Source organism: Vombatus ursinus, unplaced genomic scaffold (assembly GCF_900497805.2).
Source record: "Vombatus ursinus unplaced genomic scaffold, bare-nosed wombat genome assembly UNPS02014807.1, whole genome shotgun sequence".
NCBI classification, from domain to species: Eukaryota; Metazoa; Chordata; class Mammalia; order Diprotodontia; family Vombatidae; genus Vombatus; species Vombatus ursinus.
In genome coordinates this window covers 49,580,451-49,594,139 of record NW_020954585.1, presented here as the reverse complement: position 1 = coordinate 49,594,139, position 13,689 = coordinate 49,580,451, and positions in this window count along the sequence as shown.

The following is a 13,689-nucleotide window of genomic DNA, read 5'->3' as shown; positions in this document are numbered from 1 at the left end:
AGCCAGATCTCTGCAATCAATGGGAGACATTTTGATTTAGTGGGAGACGAAACATTTTTCAGAAGGTAGAAAATGGGCAAAGAGGGAGAAACAGAAAGTAGGAGGAAAGGAACTAAACTGAATTAATAAGGGGAAAAAATTGAATCTCCTTGGTAAGGGAATTCTCTCCCTCTCCCCCTCCCTTTCTCCCTCATTTTCTCTCTCTCTCTCTCTCTCTTATTCTGTCTCTCTGTCTCTGTCTTGTCTCTCTGTCTCTGTCTCTCTCTTTATGTTTCCAGAAATACTCAAGTGATCCTAAAAAGCCACTGGTCAAAACAGGAAAAAACTGTGGTAATTAGATTAGACAAACTCTGGGAAGGGTCTCTGAGTTATACAGTGAAGTTTTAAAGCTGGGAGGAACCCTAGAGATCACCTATGTTATTGTTCAGTCACTTTTCAGTTGTATGTGACTCTTTTTTTTTTTTTAGGCAATTGGGGTTAGGTGACTTGCCCAGGGTCACACAACTAGTGTCAAGTATTTGGTCTGAGGCTGGATTTGAACTCAGGTCCTCCTGACTTCAGGGCCGGTGCTCTATCCACTGTGCAACCTAGCTGCCCCTGTATGTGACTCTTTGTGACCTCATTTGGGGTTTTCTTGGCAAAGACACTGGAGTGGTTTGCCATTTCCTTCTCTAACTCATTTTACAGATGAGGAAACTGAGGCAAACAGGGTTAAATAACTTGCCCAGGGTCACACAGCTAGAAAGTGTCTGCGACCAGATTTGAATTCATGAAGATGAGTCTTCCTGACTCCAGGCCTAACACTCTATCCACATAGCTGCTGCTAGAGAGATCACCTAAAGCCAACCCATTAATTAGGAGGGGGAACCTGTAAAATAATGGGTGATCATCATTTTATGGGGCCCCCTCCTAATTAATGACTCTTTGCTCTCTAGTCCTTGATAGTTTCCATCAAATCACAGAGAAAAAAATAGATTCAAATATCACTAAACTACCAGTCAGAAGGCCTGGGTTCTGGTCCTGGCTCTGCTACTATCTGGGTGGTCTTGGGCAAGGAATTTGTCATCTCTGAGTCTCAGTTTCCTCATCTGTAAAATGGATATAAACCTATAATGTTATTCCTATTACCTATCATATTAACCTGCTAGGGTTACTGTGAGGATGAAACCTGGGTAAAAGCACTTTGAAAAGCATAGAGGGATACATCTTTGCATGAAGGGATCATAAGGCTTTTGTTCCAAGGTAGCAAAATGTAATACAGGGTACTAAAGAACGTGAGCATTGAAATTCTTACAGGTAAAAATCTCTTTTACAAAGAATTTCCTGGGGAGAATTCAGGACTGCTTTCCAGTGAACAAATTCAGTTTCCTCCCTGGGCTTTTGCTCCCTTTGTTTTCCTCTGACCCACATTCAGTAATGGTGTAAGAGCCAGCCTGGCTCACCCTCTCCTTTGGAACCTCCCAGGCTCTGCATGCTTTCATCACCATCCCTTTGTGTCTAATCCTGGCTTTCCCCTAATGACTTCATTTCCACAAATGGTCCTAGAGCCCCTGTATTTTCCGAATGGAACCTCTGAAGACTTGACATGCAAAGACCCTGGCCAGACACTCTGCCAAGACCCCGAGTTACGGGTTGCCATGCTGATGAAGAGCCTGTATGAGATTGGGGACAGTAATCATTGCAGCTGGAGCTCAGGCCTGCCTGAGACGGAAGGCTAGTGCATTAAATCAAGACTCACTTAGTCTTGCTATTAGGGAGATAATTCTCAAAACTTTTTTTTTTCTTCTAGGGAAGGCAATGAGAGTCTTAGCGCAAAGGGGGGCCAGAGCAGATGAAGGTTTACTTCGGATATTCAATTGATTTCCCCCTGGAAAAGAAAAGACACAGGAGAAAGTAAGTCAGCTGTGGGGGAAATCCCCAGCCCTAAACAAAACAACATTAGCAGTCTCTGGGCAAGCTGGTAGCTAACGCTAGCAGTCTTTGCAGCACAGTGGCTAGACCTATGGAAAACCTTTAAGGGTCTGGAGCACAACTCCCTTTCAAATAAAGATGACTTAGAAGGTAAAGGGGAAAAGATGTCTTCGTCAAGCTAGAACTAAGCCTGTTGCGGGAGGGGAAAGTGTGCAGTTTGTGTTCAGGAAAGTTTTGTGTTAGAGATATGGATCTGGGTCTTGACCTCATGCTGTATTGAATGATACATTTTAATGGAGATAGTGTGGTGTGTATTAAGAAGAGTACAGGATTTGAAATCAGGAGACCTGCAATCAGATCATAGTTATTACTGGATCATATATATATAAGATTAGAAGGGGTATCAGAGGCCATCTAGTGCAACCTCCTTTTTTTTTACAGATAAGGAAACTGAGGCCCAGGCAGGCTAAATGACTTTCCCAAAGTTACACAGACAGTGTCAAGGTGAGATTTGAACCCATCGATGGCTGTTTTAGCCCTGGAATCAGTGTTTTTTCCACACTACTACACTGGCCCTACCTGTGTAACTTTGGACAAGTTCCTTCTCTACTCTGGGCCTCCGTTTCTTCATCTGCAAAATGAGGAGGTGGTCCTAGGTAATCTCTAAGGTTTTTTCCAATTCTAAATCTTACTATTTATAAAGGAAAGATGAAAGAGACCTGCCCATGATGGGAATGATTTCCTTGTACACCGTTAATACCTGTGGCTTTTTATTTTTTAATTTCTTCCAATATTCGGATGAGAGGATTTTATTTTTAAGTGTGGCTCTTGGGCCACTCAATATTTCCTGGGTTCTATTTGGAATGTTCAAAAAATCATCCCCTACTCAATGGTCACTCTTGGTAGATACCCTAAGTGCTTTACAAATAAAATGTTTAATCAATTTAATAAATTAATTGATACATGAAGCAAGATACATAACAAAGGAAATGAATCAGATAGTTGGTATATAGATGGCATCCACACTCAGATCGCTGTTACTCCTCTATGTCCCCAAGATGGCTGGTGAATTACAGTCTCACAAAAGCCCCAGACATCTTAGCCCCTGGAGAGAAGGATGTAGTCCAGCTAGGTGTGACACTGGGCAGACCTAAATTCAAATTCAGCCTCAGGCACTACCTAGCTATGTGACTCTGGGCAAGTACCTTGACCTCATCTGTAAAATGGGGATAAAAGCAGCACCTACTTCCCCGGATTGTTGTGAAGATCAAATGACATATTTATAAAGCACTTATCACAGTAACTGGCACACAGTAGGTGCTTAATAATGGATTTTTGCTCCCCGTCTTCCTTCATGTCACTCATCTTCTCTCTAAGCTGCTGCCTTCCTATATCTCACCATCTCCCTAACTCCTATAGGACTATTTCACATGGTTAGGCTAAAAGCTCTGATCTAACACACAGGCTTCTAGGGGATGTAGTTTCAAAAGTAAACATGGCCCACGTTCCTCTGGACCCTTCCCCTTACATAGGAATTTAAGAACTTAGTCCAGGTAGAAGTTAACTACTATGTATTATTTGACTTTCAACAGGTCAATGAGAGTCAATTAAACCTACCCCACAGGCATGGAATTCTGTTTATCCTGGAGAGAGTGATGGTAAAGAAATATGTGAATGGGATAAATCATTCAATACAAAATACCTCCAGGAAGGTCTGGTCATCACCAAATCCTCTGAGAGAAGGCTATTTCTGAGCCTCTCCTTATCCCACACAGCTGTAACCAAGAGCTCAGTGGGAGCCAACGTGCCTTTGGCTTCCTTCTTGGAAGCAAGCCAGTTTCTGAAGGAGAGGCTGCTGGGGGAACAATTTATATACAGACAGATAGGCCTCAGTCACTGGCTGCCTGCCTGAGTTCAGTACCTGAAGCAATTTCTGACTCTGAAGCAGGTCTGTGACCATCGAAGTGCAATAACAGCTTAGACCCGAAGAAGGACCCAACTTATAAATACAACATGAGCAGATTTGATTCCATACTAGGGAAAAGAATGACAGGTTCCCATATATACACAAAACACACACACACACACAAAGAGTTTGCTTGCATCAGGTTATCTAGAAAGGGGAAATTTTTACCTACATCCTATGTAATGTGGCGGAGTTCATGTTAGGTTGCTTCTTTCTATCTACCTCAGCACCCTAATGGTGCCAACAGAGTCAACACATGGTAAAAGTCCATCTAATGAGATGCTCACATAATCCAAGTGAGGGTAATTTGTCTGTGTCCCCATATGGATTTATTTTATGGGGTGGGGCAAAGGAGCAGAGTTATGTGTAGGAATGGCTGCAAAATTTGTAAGGGGCAAAAAAATTTGTAAGGACTTGGATGCTGCAAGTGTGGGTATAGCTGTTCTGGGAGCTAGGCCAATCTGGCCCTCCTTTCACCACCTTCCCACCATTGGGATTGTGGGAAAAGTGGGCCACCATTGGGATTGGTGGGAAAAGTGGGCCTAGGGAGAGGGGTTCATGACAACAACCCCCCTGCAGGGGGCTTAGGAATGCTTGAACCTTGTGGTACAAGACAAGGTGTGGGTATGGTGATCCTCAGAGGGAAGAAGCATACTTCCCCCCTGCCCTTTCCTCTTTGTTTCCTCATATGTCAGCACCCTAGGACAAAACCTCATTTACCTTATGCTAGTTATGACTCTACAGGGAATAACTATTATCTTGTGTTACTTCTTTGTTTGCTGGTTGACCCTTTCAACATCCTCATATGATCAGATCTCTCCATCTCCTACAAGAGCTCCAACAGACAGCGAGGTAAAGTAGCAGATAGAACTCTGGACCTGAAGTCAAGAAGACCTGAGTTCAAAACTAGCCTCAGACATCTACTAGCTCTTTGATCCTGGGCAAATCACTTAACCTCTGCCTGCCTTAGTTTCTTCACCTATAAACCAGGGGTAATAATAGCATCTAATTCCCAGGGTTATCAAAAAGACAAAATGAGATTATTTTTGTAAAGTGCTTTGCAAACCTTAAAGCACTGTATAAATTCTAGCTATTGTTGTTGTTGTTGATTGTAGATGATTGATCTCCTCTGATCACTTCCTCCTGGAACCTCCCTTTTAAGAAAAGTGCCAGGCCAGCCATGTTCAGTCCATTCATCTCCAGGCTCCCCTTTTATCTGTCTGGACTTTTTGCACCCCTCCTCCCCATTGATTTTCCATTTCCTTTTGTGTATTGTCTTCTCACCTTAGAATGGAAGGCAGGAACTATATTTCTTTTTGATAGTATTTGTATCCCCAGTGCTTAGCCCAGTGCCTGATGCATAGAAAGCACTTAATAGATGCTTATTGACTGGCTAAATGACTCATGAGACTGGATTGCTATCTAATCATGGATAACATGTTTTAGTCTAGAAATATAAGAACCTTTTGTTTGGAAGACTGTGTTGGACCAAAGAGCACCTTCAGGGAAGCATTTAGGTCAAGCTACCTTAGAAGGTAAGGAAGCTAGGTGGCACAGAGGATAGAGTGCTGTGCCTGGAATCCAGAAGACTCATCCTGTGTCTTGAGTTCAAATACAGCCTCAGGCACTTACTAGCTGTGTGATCCTGGGCAAGTCACTTAACTCTATTCGCCTTAGTTTCTTCATCTTTAAAATGAGCTGGAGAGGGAAATGGCAAACCGCTCTAGTATCTTTGTCAAGGAAACCCCAAATGGGGTTGGACAGGACCAAAAAATGACAACCTTAGAAGGTCACTACTGCCAAGTTACCTATCTCTGATACTTTTCTTCTCAGGGCAAATTGAAAAGAATGGAAGAGAAGACAAAGCAAAAACCATGGAATTTAAGTATGGTGGCAACTGTGAGGTTTTTCCATCAGCCAAAGTGTGGAAAATGTAAAGCCTGTTGGGGTAGGGTTAAATTCGGTGGCTTAGCATTCTGGGGCCAACTGGGGAAACTTGAATTTGGTGGTCTGACACCCCTGAAAACTGCTATATGCCCCAGCATGAGACCTTACCTACCTTTCTCTGTGGAATCCATCCATCTACTGGGAGTGCAGAGTTTGAGCCCGAAGTCCCACCATAGTAGGAAGCCCTGGCTTGTTTTTTCTTCCTGCTCCCTTCTTGAACCAGAAGAAATGGAGAAAGATTTAGAACATGGCTGATTAAAACAGGCAGAGGAATTTTGCAGTGACCGTCTTCCTTCCCTAGTCTACCTGGCCACCAGTTGTATTCAACCCTCACTCATCTATTGCTCCAGTTACTTTAAGGGCTGCTCCATAGCAGAGTGGTCCAGCTCTGTAATTCAGCCATTATTGCATAGCAGTCCTCTTAGCTCCCAGGGCACAAATCCTGCTCCTCTGCCACTACGGCTTCCATAAAACTCCCAGCCATTCAGTCAGACAAACATAAGTGTTACCTTGGATCACAGATACAGCAAAATGGTGCCTGCTGTCTTTTTCTTTTTTTAAGAGCAAATAAAAAGAAGGGGTTAAACTATGCATGCAGTTATGAAATCAAAAGATTCCACACTCTTTCACCCTATAACAAACAGATCAGGTTAATAGCTGTAGATGTCATTTTCAAATATAACCATACATCATTATGTGTTGTTAATACTGACATCTGTATATTTCTACTGCACTCTACCTGTACCATGGCACAATAATAGCAGTTTGTACAGTAAGTTGCCTCAAATATGTTTTACGTACTCATTTTTTTGCATATTCTCTCATAGGATTTTAGTAATTGCAGTATTTAACAAGGAAGTTCTCTTCCCTACCCCATCCCTTTAATCCCTTCTGCAGAAAGCCCTGTTAATGCACAGGATTCGCCTAAGGGCTCTCAGAGTCTCTACAAGGCAGCCATTAAAAGATTTATTTATGACTAGAATGAAGGTATGGCTTTCCAAAGTGACCCCCTTCACTTGATATGAGCTGCAAGGAAACGATAAAGTAATGCCTTGGGTTCCCACATCTCCTAGTCCATTTTCTTTCCTGTACCTCACCTCTTGTTTCTGCTGCTCTTTGTCCATCTGTTGTCCTCACCTGCTGGCCTTTCATCTGGATATGTTCCATTTCCTCTGACCCTATACTCTCCTCCAGAGATGCTCAAGCATCTGAGAAGACTACAACGAGACCAGGATTCAGAAAGGCTTCTAATATTGTGAACTGTGCAGGAAGTGTGGTTTGGTTCTGATTCAGACTTGAGGTATATGTAAGTCCCTATCATGTGGACCTAGGGATTTTGGCTCCAAACCAAAGGACCTTGGACAAATTCATCTCTAGAGGATGATAATAATGGTAGTAGTAACTAATATTTATATAGCACTTTCCTGTGTATGATCTCATTTGATTCTTACAACAACCCTGTGAAGCAGGGGCTATTTTTTTTTTTGACTAGGCAATGAGGTTAAGTGACTTGCCCAAGGTCACACAGTTAGTAAGTGTTATGTGTCTGAGGCCTAATTTGAACTCAGGTCCTCCTGAATCCAGGGCCGGTGCTCTATCCACTGCTCCACCTAGCTGCCCCAGTAGGGGCTATTATTATCCCCACTTTAGAGATGAGGAAAGTAAAATACAGAGAGACAGGGACTTTCCCAGGTAGCATCTGAGACAGGCTTTGAATTCAGGGTTTCCTGACTCCAAATCCAGTACTCTATCCACTAGGCTATGAAGACTAATGACTATTGTGAGAAATGATTTATTTGGACCCCTACTCTATTCCAATCAGTATATTAGGCCCCAGAGCTGTAAACTGCAGATTGTAAATTCACTTGCTTAACCATAGGAAGCTAACTAGAGACCCTTATTTTTTGGTGACCAAGTCCAGCACGGCTGAGTTGACTCAATTACATGGAAAGTCTCCCAACTTATTTTTGTACCTGCGAACCACTCTCCCTTGTCCAACATGAGCAGATGATCATCTTAATGACCATCTCATGACCACCCCTCTAGAGTGTTCAGGTGTCAAACCTTATAAAAATAAGGACCTGGAAGAAGGGGGCATTTCAGATCATGAGGAAGATCTGAGGTCCACTTCCTTAGAGGGGACCATGGACCCTTTAATAAAGTGCTATTGGCTCAGAGCTCTGCCTCAGTGGCTTTTCTCACAGATTGGACAATTTTAAACTCTGCATTATTCAAGTATGCAGCCAGCTGAGTTGAAGGAAGGAGCCCTCTAGGTGATCTTAAAATAAGACCCTAGCGGCTTATACATATATTCATCTTCTTGTAAATGCTGTAAGACTACCAAGGCAAAGGAAAGGGGACTACATGTCCACCTTTTCATACACACATGCTCCTCAGCCTCTGTTCCTTAGAGCTTTTTTGTGACTTCTTTCCCTTTTCAAGACTGCTCTTGGATTTCATTTTAATGCAATAAGACCAAGATATAAAAGTTTAGGATAGGACACAAAGTATGATTTGCACTAGTCTTTGCATTCCTTAGGGATGGCCTGAGCTTTAGGTTTTCTTTGGACCCCATGGCAGGTTGGGATATGTCTGTACTGAAGTGCTATCACCAGGGTAGAGTGACTGGGGCTTTGACCCGGGGTCTACATCTAGGGTGGATGGAGGTGAGACATGCTTCCTTCCCATGGCAGACCTCTGGCTCACTGTCCCTTCACCTCATGGTCCTCTGATGGCCTTGTGCCATGCAGCACCATGAACATCCCATCCTGGTCTTTCTTCACTATAATAAAATAATAATAATAATTATTAATATATTAAATTGACCTGGCTCTTCCATGACTGAATTTGCCTGGACATCAGAATTCCTAGTTATAACTCTGCTATACTGAGTAATACAAATTCACCCTGAGGTCATGTCTGTGGCCCATGAGTTTGTAGGATTCAGTAGTTGGTTCTAGAGAAGCTATGGTTGTTTGGGCTTGTCCTCGAGCAGAGCCCAACGGCCCTGGGCTCATTGAGACCTCCAGTCATGATTTGGAGTAGAAATGAATTACTAGCTATTCCCAGAACCAGTCAGGGATGTCTGGGTTGTGAGGCAGAGCTAGAATGAAACCCTTGAGCCTACCTAAGGAAATAGAGCCCTAGGGACAGGCCACGAGTCACCATGCCTCAAGTCTTTCCTCACTCCAATCCATCCTACACATTGCTGCCAAATTTTCCTTAAGCACAGATTTGACCATGTGACTGCTCTATTTGATCAATTCTGGTGGCTTCCTATTATGTCTAGGATAAAGCATAAACAATTCTATTTAGCTTTTAAAGGCCTATACAACCTGGCCCCAACCTATCTTCTCAGCCTCCTTGGTCATTATTTTCCCTCCCAGACTCTGGAATCCAGCCATTCTGGCCTTCTTCTCTCTCTTCCTCACACCTGACACTCTATTTCCCATCTCTGTGCCTTTGCATTGGCCATTCCACCTGCTGTAATATGCTCCCTCCTTACCTTGACCCTGTAGAGTCCCTCTTTTGCTTTAAGATGCAATTCAAGCACCACCTTCTACATGAAGAATTTCCTGATCCCCTCACCTGCTAATTAGTGCCTTCCTGTCCAAACTGCCTTGTCTTGAACTGCTTTGTTATATATTTGGATTTATTCACTTTATATTGATTCTGCATGTTTTGAAAAGTACTTGTTGTCCTTCCCATTAGAATGTATACTCCTTGAGGGCAAGGGCCTCCCTCATTTTTTTGGGTTTGTTTGTTTTTGTATCCTCAGTGCAAGTGAATTGGATTTAAGTGAGGGAGGGCTGTGCAAAGTCACCAGCCTCACCCTCTCCTCTGAAGCCATCTGGGTCCAGCGAACAAATATGAATCAGGATAACTAAAGATGGCCTAGAATGCAGTGGAAGACCTTGGCCTTTTCAAGCTAAGGTCTTTAACAGGTCTTAGTTTGACTGAGGCAGCACCCATTCAGTGATAGATACTCCCTGTCTTGGCCAGGGCATCGTCTCTGGCTGTCCCTCAAGCCGAGAATGCTTTCCCTACTCAACTTTACCTATTAACTTTCCAGGCTTCTTTTAAGTCCCAACTAACATCCCACTTTCTTTTTTTTTTTTTTGTGAGGCAATTGGGGTTGTGACTTGCCCAGAGTCACATAGCTAGAAAGTGTAATGTGTCTGAGGCTGGATTTGAACTCAGTTCCTCCTGACTCCAGGGCCCGTTCTCTATCTACTGTGCCACTTAGCTGCCCCTTAAAAATTCAAATTTCTGCAGGAACCTTTCCCAACCCCTCTTAATTCCTGTGCCTTCCCTGTTAATTATCTCCTATTTATCCTGTGTATAGCTTGCTTTATTTGTATTTATTTGCATATTGTCTCCCCATTAGATTGTAAGCTCCTTAAGGGGTGTAGGGGATCTTCAAGGAGGTCTGGAACTTCTGGTGTGAGGGCTTGCCAAGCCCTTTTCAGGGCTGCTTATCCACCTTTGGTGTCCACCTTTCACCAAACTCTCACCTGTGGCTCCAAGAAGCTGTAGCACGTGGAGCAGTCACATCTCAGTAAAGCTGTCTTGGCTGATGGGCTAAACCAGGTTGAGATGAGTTCGTGGGGTGTCTACCTCAAGCATGCAAAGACTTTCTCTGGTGGACTGGGCAGATGAGAACAACCTGTTGCAAGAGCCATGAAGGATGCTGAAGCTGGCGCTGTGTATCCCTTAGAGCTCGGTCAGACATTGAAGACACCAAGGTCCCTCACTGCATCCTGGGCCATCACCAGTCGTCCTGACTTTTATCTTGCCACTGGATCTTGATGACTCTGGAAGAGAGAGTGAGGCTGTTGACTTTATGCAACTCTGCCTCACTTGAATCCATTTCATGCTGAGTCAAGACATCACCCCAAGAAATTATTGGTCCTCTTTGAAAACAAAGGACAAACAAAAAGCTCCTTGAGTGTAGGGACTGTCTTTTGCCTCTTTTTGTATCCTCAGCTCTTAGCACAGTGCCCAGTGGATGGCAAATGCTTAATAAATGCTTATTGATTAATTGATTGATGTAGGGCTGCAACTCATCCCTAAAATTACAGTCTTAGAGAATTGCCTGGGAGGGAGGGGTTCGTAGATGGGTAAGGAGGTTAAGTGACTTGTTAGTGATTCCAAAGCAGACTTGGGATCACTGACAAGTTCTGTCTCTGTATCAGAAAGAGAATTTGAAACCAGGCCCTAAGGTGATCCTTCCACTAAGGTGATGCCAGGCTGCTTTTCTTGATCCTATGATATTTGCTATAAATTCTCTGGCACCCAGACAGAGTAAAGACTGGCAAAAGAACATACCTGGAGGCCCCAGTGAAGGTGTCCGAGCTGCAGAGTTCTCATCTATCTCTATGAATGAGCTCTTGTAGCTTACTTCAAAGAGATGGGTAAGATTTTGGATTCCTTTGTGTAAACACAGCCACATTCTCTCTCCCTTTCTCTCTCTCTCTCTCTCTCTCTCTCTCTCTCTCTCTCTCTCTCTCTCTCTCTCTGTCTCTCTGTCTCTCTCTCTCTCTGTCTCTCTGTCTCTCTCTCTCTTTCCTTCTATACATAGGCAACCTACAAAGACTCCTGGCTTCCTGTGTACCTCTTGCAGAATACTAATTAAATGTTTCAAATGGTTTTTATCCATGGTTAAGAGAAGATAAAATTTTAATGATTTAATTAGCAATCTCCAGGAAAAAAAAAATCATAATGAAGAAAGGCATTCACAACTGTCCTGGGCTTTAAGTGTTCCTGGCTAATGTTGCATTAGAATTGCAGGAGGATGCGGCAGTGGGAAGCTCTGCAGCAGAGACCCCAGCTTGGCCCCCCCAGGGAGAGAGCGCTGTCGTGAGTTATGCCAGCTCTCAGCTGTGTCAAAGAGGGCATCTCCCAAGAGCAGGGAGGCGGCTTTCCTGAAAGGGAAAACAAATCAGCTCTCATTTGGCCCATTAGCCCCGAAATCAAGTGGAAATGCCTGATGCTATTTTCCAACGGATAAACTGAAAACTGGTTCATTTTTAACATCGACTCATGACTCTCCCCACCACCCCCATTTTCATTTTGGTGTGTTATTATTATTATTATTATTATTATTTTTAACGTGGTTGACTGCTTTGCTTCCCTGGACCTTAATATCTGGAGTTTATTAAAGAAAACTCTCATTGAGTCATGGGGGTAACTCATGAGGGGGAAAAACACCAACTAATTGCTCCGTTTGAATGATTTAGGCTTTTTCATTCTGGATTTTCTTGTTGTTCAAGTTAGATTTTCATAGAAAAGTAGAGTGAGTCTCTGCTCTACATAGAGTACCCTGCAAAGAGATTCTTAGAGCCCAGTCCTCACTGTCCCCTTTTCCTGCCTCACCCCCTGACTTCCTAGTGTCAGTGCAGTCCATTATGAAAGCACAAACACTCTGTTCATAACACACCCAGGCCTTCATATGCATATTCCATGAATTGCCCCAGAGAACCCTGGAGGAGGCAGGGGGCGTATTGTTCATTGAGAGGAAAACATCTTGTCCTCAGAAGACACTGAAATCTTACCAGCCCAACTCACGTCAGAGGAATCAATAACATGAGTATTACCAGCTGCTTCAAGAATTAGGAACAAGACTCCAAGCACTGAAGCATCACTTTGTCTTCTTCCTCAGTTATTATTTATGGGACCAAAGTCAATCTCTTCTTCCACCTAACTTTTAGAGCAATTATCATCTCTACTACTCATGTTATACTTGATATTTATCACATATAGCCTTGTGGAGGTAGGAATTTTTCTGTGTGTCCTATTTTCCCAATTTGAGGGCAGGAACCACATCTGATGTCCCCAAGGTGCCCAGGTGGCACATGGCATGCGGTTCAATGCATAACTATGAATGAACACACTGACTAGTGTGGTTATACTCTAAGGCAGAAGATGGTAGCCAAAAGTCATGCTTTTTGAAGCACAGTATGTTGCTTCTCCCTTTTGTTTTTCTTTCTTTTTCCTTCTCTATTCCTCCTTTTTAGGGAATATGGAAGGAGGACAAGGGGGATGAGTCATTTGTGTAAAGCAGCCTCTTCCTGTCATTAATATGTTAGCAAATGCTGTCAAAAAATGGTCACAGATGACAAAATTTGCCACTGGCAACAACTTTGTTCTGCCAGACAAGGTTGTATCTGTTCCACAAAGGCCCAGGCTTCATTGGGCACCAGATCTTGGCATCAGAGGTCACCAAAGCATACAATGGAACCCTACCCCATATATATCTCATGTATGAATAATGCATTTGCAAGTAGCTTATGCATTCATTACTGTAAACTAGACAGTGGAGACTCTAGCTGGAAGGGAAATACTGGCCAGGAATTATTAGACAAGGAGAAAAGGGGAATAAAATTGGGGAGAGAAACAGTGAGGGTTAGTGATGGGGAAGAGGCATGTGAGGGGAAGGAATGAATATAAGATGAGATGTAAGATGTAATTGAGATGTAAGAAGTGATTGGGTAATTTATGTGGGTCCAAAAGAAACGGCAAAAGAAATATGAGGTAAAGAGGTGGGTTCAGAATCAAGGGTAATCTTGGGAGATCAATATAAGAACAGCAAGAGAAGAATTGGATATGGGTATAGCAGAAGGGGGTAGAGCAATCAATAAATGTCAGATGGGGGAGTACGGAATCCATAAACAAAAGGGGGAAATTGATAGCAGAATGGGAAAGAAATTAAGACTGTCATGAGGGAAGAAGGAAGGGTCAATAGGGAATGGTTCTTAAATTCAGTGAGATCTCACAAGAGCAGAGACTGGCATGGAAAAATGTGCCCATGACTGACATAGAGTAGGGGGTGATAGATTGGTGCTTCCTTCCTCTGACTGTCTCCC